Here is an 8,838-nt window from a genome sequence, read left to right as displayed (position 1 = left end):
ATATTATTATTCAAAAAATTAATAATTGTCATGAGCAAGGAATTCAAAGAAATGGAAAAAATACAGAAAAGCTAATAAAAGATAAGCAAGAAAATCCAGTAAACAAATGCATGTTCTGAGAAATAAAACTAACATAAGACCAAAATTGAGCTTTCAATAAGAAACTTATAGAGATGCAGCATGTAAAAAGATCAATAGAGGTGATAAAAAAATTCTGGAGAATGGTATCAAAATGGAATAAATCAAAGGGAAAATTGGGTCAGTGACCTTGAAGATGATAATGCACAAAGAATCAAAGTGGAAGAAGAGAGATATGAAGAACAAAAAAAAAAATGAATAAAAACTTGGAGAATTATTTGATTCCATGAGGAAAGGTGATACAAGAATAGTGAATATCCAAGAAGGGGAATAGAGAAAGAAGGAAACAGAGAACTTATGTGAAGAAATAAAAGAGGGAAACACATCAAACCTGGTGAAGGAAATAACTATACAAGTCCATGATGCTAAAAGAACACTAGGTAATATAATGAGTCACACACCAAGAAACATAGTAGTGAAACTTCCAAAATGTCATGACAAAGAAAGGATACTGAAACTAAAAAGGGGGTAAGGCATATAACCTATCAAATAACCCCAATCAGGATTACAGCTGATTCACTGAAGAAACACTATGTGGAAGGAGATAATGGAATGACATGATCAAAATATTTTCAGATGAAAGTTACCAGCCAAGAATAGTCTATCTTGTAAGATTCCTTCAAATGTGAGGGATAAATACAAGCCTTTTCAGATAAACAGAAACAGAAAGAATTTGCAAAAACTAGACACTCCAGGAAATGTTGAAGGACGTCTCATATCTCAAATAGAAAAGTATTGACTAGTAACTGAAGAAGGAAATAGAACCACAAAATTAGTACAAAATGGCAATTGCAGCCATTCATTTATAAATAATCACTCTAAAAATGCAAATGTAATAAAATCACTACTTAAAGGACACAAGGTATTTGGTTGGATAGAAAACAAAACTCAAATTTTTGCTGTCTCTGGGAAATGCACCTGAGATCCAAAGACACATATAGGTTTAGAGTAAAGGATTAGAAAACAATGCTACAAGCAAATAGGATCCAAATAATGACAAGGGCAGCCATACTTATACCATATAAAATGATTTCCAGCTTAAAAAAAGGCAACAAACAACAGGAATGGACAATATATATAGTAAAACAAGGGAACAATATATCAGGAAAACATAATGCTCATCCATGTATACTAACAAATAAAGGAGCACCAAAATATGTAAGGCAGTTATTATGAAATCTAAAAATAGACATTGAGAAGAACACATTTATGGCGGGGGACTCCACACACTGTTTTCACCAAAAGAAAAATCAAGTAGACAGAAAGTACATAAAGACAAAATAGCCTTAAGCAAAAAATTAGACCACATAGGCCTAGTAGATATATAGATATATAAACATACATCTATATGTGGCACTGATTCCAAAGAAATCTTAATATACATTTTTTCTCAAGTGTACATGGGCATTCTCCAATGTTGACCACATGTTGGATCACAAGACAAGTACTACTAATTCATGAAAATTGAAACCATACCAAGTATTTACTCTAACCATAAGGTATCAAACTAGAACAAAGAAAAAAAAAACAGGGAAAATCTCCAATATGTAAAAATTGAACATTGTACTAATGGAAAACTACTGGATTAATGAGGAAATCAGAGAAGTACTAAAAATAAATACATTGAAACAGATGACAATGAGGACAATACTACAAAATTTATGGGAGACAGCAAAAGCAGTACTAACAGGAAAGGATATAGCAATACAGGCCCATATGAAGACATACGAAAGAGCTCAAATAAATAACCTTACCTCTTATTCCAGGAACTAGAAACATAAGAGCAAACAAAACTCAAACTAGTAAAAGAAATCATACAGAATTAAAAGAGAAATAAAGAGATAGAAAAATGTCCAAAGAAACCATGAAACCAAAAGTTGCTTCTTTGAAAAAAATCAACAAAATGTACAAACCTCTAATTAGATGCAAAAAGAAAAAAAGGAAGAAAACTAAAATAAATAGGATAAAAATAAAAGAGGAGTAGTTAACATGGACATTGCAGAAATTCATAGCATGATAAGAGTTTACAATGAATATTTGTATGCAATTAAGTTCAATAACCTAGAAGAAATGGGAAAATTTCTAGAATTATACAACTATCCCAGAATGAATGGGGAAGAAATAGAAAACCTGAATTAAAGAATCATAAGCAAGGAAATTGAAATAGTAATAACAACTCTCCCCTCCAAAAAATGTTCAGTACCAGACAATTTCACAAGTGAGTTCTACCAAACCTTGAAAAATGAGTGAACACCTATACACTCAAACACTTTAAAGAAAACTGAAGAAGAGGGAATACTTCCAAACACATTTTAAGAAGCTAACAATATCCTAATACCAAAACCTAGCAAAGACAACAAAATAAAGAAATCTATATAGACCAATTTCCCTAATAAACATAGATATAAAAATCCTCAAAATTTTTTTTAGCAAACTGAATTCAACAATACAATAAAAGGATTATACACCATGAACAATGTGATTTATACCAGGACCAAGGATGACTCAACAACCAAAAATCAATTAATATATGCTTTACATGCCAAAAAAAAGATAAAAGCTACATGATCATATCAATAGATACCCAGAATACATTTGATTAGATTCAATATCCATTTATTATATAAGCTTCAAAAGTTGGTGTAAATGGTACATATCTAAACATAACAAAGGCTATATTTGACAGGGACACAAATAAAAAAAAAGACATCTCAATAATAAAAAATATAAAAGATTTTTTCACTAAGATCTGGTAGAAGACAAGGTTGTCCACTGTCACTACTATTCAACATAGTATCGGCAGTCCTAAGTAGAGCATTAAGCAAGAGAAGAATTTTAAGGTATATGCAACTATAATAGAATGTTTTTCTAGTATTATTTTTGAGCAGCTAGTGGTTGAGATACATTGAACCATTTTAACAAAAGTAAAGAACTAGATCACAGGCCAGTAGTTGGCTCATATGGATGGTAAAAATAGGCATCCTGGATATTAGGTGGAAATGAGACCTGGGCAGGTTCTAAATTTGATCTTCTTATCCTTCAAATAGTAGTGTTTTGGAGGATAAGAAGGATAGAGGGTAGTGTTTTGCTGGTAGTAGGCATTTCACAAGTCTTTTTGGTTAATGTTTAATTGAATAAAGGCCATTTAAGATTAAAAAAAATAATAAAAGGATTCCAAACTGGGAAAGAATAAGTAAATCTATCATTATTTGCAAATGACATGAAAATATACATAAAGTAGAGAACCCTAAAGACTCCACTGAAAAACTAATTGAAATAACAAATCAGTTTAGCAGGAGCCAAGGTTGCAGGATACAGAATCAATAGTTAAAATTAGCTGCTTTTCTATATGCAAATAATGAGCTAGAAGAAGAAATTAAGAAAATAATCACAATTACAATTACACCAAAAAACTAAATACCTAGGAATAAGCTTAACAAAGGAGGTGAAGGACCTATACTAAGAAATCTATCAGATATTGTTAAAAGAAATAGATAAAAGAAATAGAAGTCACAAAGGAATGGAAAGATCTCCTCTACTCACAAAGTACTTTAGTACTTCCAAAGTACTTACCCAAAGCATTAAACAGATCCAATGCTACCTCTATCAAAGCTTCAATACCGTTATTTAAAGAAGTGGGGCAAACATTACTCAAATTCATATGGAATCAGAAAAATACCAAGTAGTCTAAATAATTCTGATTAAAAAGAAAAAAGAAAATAATAACATCATACTTTCATACTTCAAACTGTTCTACAAAACTATATTAATCAAAACAGTATGGTACTGTGCTGACATCATAAAATGTATAGAAGAAAACATAGGCAAAACCTTCCATGGCATACATCTCAGAAACTTCTTTGAGGACTCACCTCCAGAAACAAAGAAAGTGAAGGGAAAGATAAACGGCTGGGACTACATTAAACTAAAAAGCCTCTTTACAGAAAAAGAGACAATAACTAAAATGAAGATACACTATACTGAATGGGAGAAAATATTTGCACACCACACAGTGAATAAGGGACTGAGATCAAAGATCTATGAAGAGCATACACAACTCAACAAAAACAAATCAAGCAATCCAATCAAAAAATGGGTAGAAGAACTAAAAAGACATCTCCAAAGAAGAAATGCAAATGGCCAACAGGCATATGAAAAAATATTCATCATCACTAATTATCAGGGAAATGCAAATGAAAACCACAATGAGATACCACTTCACTCCAGTGAGAATGGCCCACATTAAAAAAAAACAGAAACAACAAATACTGGAAAGCATGTGAAGATAAAGGAACCCCCTTACATTGCTTGTGGGAATGTAAACTGATCCAGCCACTATGGAAAGCTGTGCGGAGGTTCCTCAATACACTAAAAATGGATATACCATATAATCCAGCAATCCCACTTTTACCATTCTACCCAAAAAACACAAAAATACTAATTCAAGAGGAAACCTGCATTCCTATGTTTATTACAGCACTATTTGTAATAGCCAAGATATGAAAACACACAGATGGTCCAAAATAGATGAATGGATCAAAAGGATGTCACACATTTCAATGGACTATGCCCCAGTGATCAAAAATAGACAAACATGCCATTTTCTGCAATGTGGATTTTGCTAGGCGAAATAAGTCAGAAGGAAAATTATAAATATTGGATGGTCTCACTTATATGTGGAATATACAAAAACCAAACAAAAGCTCAAGAAAAAGTTAAAACTAGTAAGCTGACCACAGATCTGAGGTATATAGCAATGGAGGGGGATGGAGGGGGGTCAAAACAGAAAGAGAACACAAGAGAATTTGGAGATGGTTTAAAAGGTGATATGATGGCAGGAGAACTATGGGGACTACCATGATGTAAGAAAAATAAGTAATAAAAGGAAAAAGTAAAATAAGATAATTAAAAAATAAAAATAATTAAAATCAGGGTATATGGTATAACTCTCTTTTTAAGTTTTACTTTCTTGGTTTCTTTATTTCCTCTTGTGAAGCACACTAATTTAAGCCTTAACCTTTTGGCATTTAATCTTTAAAGTTCATTATGTCTGTAATGTGCACTTACATTTCCTGCTGAAGTACAATGACTGCTGAAAAACTTATTAGAAGCAGTCAGAGTAAACTCCCACAATTACTTATCTCCTAAGATTGTACAATGTTATCAATATACATCTGTGCAGGTCTTTTATTTCCTTTCAAACTTGGTCTAGGCAAGTTTCTGATCTAAAACAATTTTTACATTGCTCCAATAAAGGTGACAACATGTAAGGGAGTTCAACAAATGTGATTAACCAAATGAAATGCACTAGTTGGATTATATTGACATTCATGTCAGCTTAACTTCTTATACCACATTGCTCTTAAATCTGTACAGCACCTCATTTTACACAGAACCACCCTAGTCTTCATTAATCTCTTTTAAAGTGCCAGTATTACTTACAATTTTTTTTAGAAATTGTAATAAATTTATTTCATTAATGATTCCAAGGTGTTTTTCACAAGAACAGTAGTATTTAAAGCACTGTCAGAAAAAGTGTGATTTTGATTAATTATATTCTGCTTACTCACTTTCTGCTTTTAATTAAATAGAATGGTGATTTTTTGACAACAGAACAATATTATTTAAAAAATAAAAAAATAAAAAAATGATATTTTTTAACCTTTACATTTAAAGCATACAAAGGTATAAAATCATTGCACATTGTATATAGTTTAAATATTGTTCTTTAAATAAATAAATGTTAAAATAAATAAATAAATAAATAAATATTATTCTGTTACTTACAATTTTTTTAAGCCAAAAGTCTGGCCAGTTTTGGCATCAGGTGAAGATCTTATCCCAGCTCTATTATCATTTACATTCACCAAGGGAAATTCTGGAAATTCAGCACCTGTCCCTGTTCCTGAAGATTCATCTGTCAATTGGTAGTGCTAAATTTAGTAGCTGTTCCAGCTCTTGATCCTTGAAATGAGCATGGAAGGGCTGTTCAAATGAACTAATTTGTTAAATTTGGTGGACAGGTTGAAATCAGCTTTCTCCTGAGAATTCAATTGGTCCAAAAAGTCCTGTGTTGATGTGGCAGAAGCATGGCTTGTCTCATCACCTAAAAAGGGAATTGTGTTCTGTGAGTCACCAAATACTAGTAAAAAGGAGGACTTTCTGGAGTTGTTCTTAGTGGGGAACTCATTTCTGATAAAAACTGTTGATGGACATGGCTTCATCGACTTGTTTATCTGTGGAAGAGATTGCAGCCTGATTTGGAAAAAATTGATAATCCGTCACAAAATTAAAGCTTAAGCTATTCTAGTAGGCATCATTTTAGCTATGTATGTCCAAAACCTGCTGCAGAAAGTTCGAGTGTCCTGTAACATTACTTTATCCAATGAGGATGCTTGGGAGCTTGGTCCAATATTCTCTGATTGGTTGACCTTGGTATTTTGGAAGAATTTATTGATATGCTAGAAGTTACCTCTGTGTCTGCAATACTGAATGATCTCATGCTAGCTTTATGGCAATAATCGTCCAACATAGCATCCAGTACCTCATCTGGAATAATGTTTTTATTATGATTACTCTTAATTTCCATATTCAGTGTCTGTGAGCCTAATATGGATGCTGTGTTCTTTCATCAATGACACCTGACAGCTGTTTGTGTGACAGAAGACTGGGAGGCGATGGTACCCACATTCAGTACATATTCTCTACTGCTGTTACTTGCTGCTTGGAGAAGTTAGTGTTTCTTGAAAAACTGCATGGCATCATCATAGTTGGTACTTTGATTTACAGGTTTACTGGACCCCTCTTGCAAATGATCAACCCGATCAATGTCAGCATGTCTCCTGAGGCCAGTAAAACCTGTCTATCTACAAGTTCAAAAGCACACTTTAAAATTTTGCTCTTTTTGGGCCTCCCCTGGTGGTGCAGGCAGTTGAGTGCAGCGCTGTGAAGCTGTCCTCAGCCTCTGCAGTGCTGGTTCGATCCTGGCTGGCAGGCGAAGGTCCCACATGGTGCGGCAGACCTCTCCTTTCTTGCCTGCTGCTCCCCTCAGCAGTGTATTTCATCAGTCTGTCTGTTCTGTTCCCTGCTCTGTCTCTGGTGAATTCTCTCACCCTCCCCGCATCTGGCCTGTACCCTGGTTCTTGTATAAATAAATAAATAAATAAATAAATCTTTAAAAAAATAATAAAAAATAAAATTTTGCTCTTTTCATATGCAGATAAAGGTGAAATTGTTTGATTTACTCCAGTGACTGTTTTAGCTTTCTCTTACTATTAATATATTTTAATGATTTATTTATTTATGCATACAAGATCTGGGGTACATGTACGGGGGGTGAAAGGATTCACAGAGACCAAGTGGGGAACAGAACAGGAGGATTGCCAAAAATACACTGCTAGGGGGAGTAGTGGGCGAGGCAGGAGAGGTCTGCTGTGCCATGTGGGTATCTCCCTGGCCGGGGATTGAAATTGTGCTGCAGCGGTTCCAAATAGCTTAACCCCACACAACACCAGGGAGGCCTTGCTCTTAATATTTTTGAGAACCAACTAAGGTGGATAGATCTCTTCTGATGCATCTGCCAAATGTATTCACCAATGCAAGAATGTGACATTTCAACAACATACTCTTCTAGTATATACTCATCTTTTATTTTAGTACTTGACGAATACAGGCAAATAATCACTTTTGTCAGATTTGTACAAAGCACCCTGTCCATCCCAGATGATTTTTTTTCCAGTTTTCTTCCTTTTTTTTGGCAGTGAGTTATCTTTTGGTGATGTAGAAAAGCCAGACTCTTCCTCACGTCCTGTTACCTACATTGAAATGCTTTTTTCACCTGTATGAATGAAGACGTGTCTCTATAAGTGATAGTTTTCTGTAATGGCAGCATTGTGGTGGTTACAAACATGAGATTTAGGGGTTTTAAACCAAGTGATCTGTACTCATTTATTGTAAGAATTTTTGCAGGAGAGTGTTGTTTCCATTTCTTCTCTTTCATCATGGCTCAGACACATCAGGAAAAGTAATTTTCTGCTTCACACTTGTAGCGATATTAAAGGCATATTGTAGTTCTTGAAGAAGTCTTACATGTTTTTCCATCTTTGTTTTCACTGTCACCACACGGACCATGACCTCCTCATATGGTATCATATCCTATTCTCTCATTTCACATTTCTTATAACACTTTATCTGTTGTAAGGATCGCCTATCGCCTGGTAAGGCATATTCTGATCTTGAAGTACTATCTACTTCAGTTCCACAGACAGAGTAGAACTGCCAGATACTCCCACCAGTGCTACCATTGCCCTGGAAGACTGCTTTTCCTCTATGCCACTACATTTAAGAAATAATCCTTCCAGTTTGTTGTCAGTGTTCATGCTTAAGTATAACTGCCTCAAATTAAAGTGAAAACAAAGATTTCAAGGAAGGGAGTGGCTCAGCATTGAAAAAAATCATGGTCGAATTTCATAGGCTTCAGAGACCCTCAGTGCCACCTGAATCACACATGCCATCCAATTACTCCATAAAATGTGTCGGATAAATGTCCATCCCATCAGATCAGTTGGCTGTATTTCCAAACTTTTGATTTCTCCTTCTGTCCTTGGGTGGGACCCAGTGATAAGGCCTCTTACCTCAGGCTGGAGTCTGTACCTTTTTTTTTTTTTAAATAAAATGATACTTTATTAAATAATAATGCAC

The 8,838-nt window shown here is 34.1% G+C and overlaps 1 pseudogene; it reads right to left on the bottom strand.

The window, feature by feature from the left end:
• Positions 1-5,921: 5,921 nt before the first annotated feature.
• On the bottom strand, positions 5,922-8,516 carry LOC119260384 (zinc finger protein 148-like; annotated as a pseudogene).
• Positions 8,517-8,838: the final 322 nt, after the last annotated feature.

This window comes from Talpa occidentalis, unplaced genomic scaffold (assembly GCF_014898055.3).
Source record: "Talpa occidentalis isolate TD23 unplaced genomic scaffold, MPIMG_talOcc4v2.1 talOcc4.6, whole genome shotgun sequence".
Lineage (NCBI taxonomy): Eukaryota > Metazoa > Chordata > Mammalia > Eulipotyphla > Talpidae > Talpa > Talpa occidentalis.
This window is presented reverse-complemented; position numbering and strand designations above follow the sequence as displayed.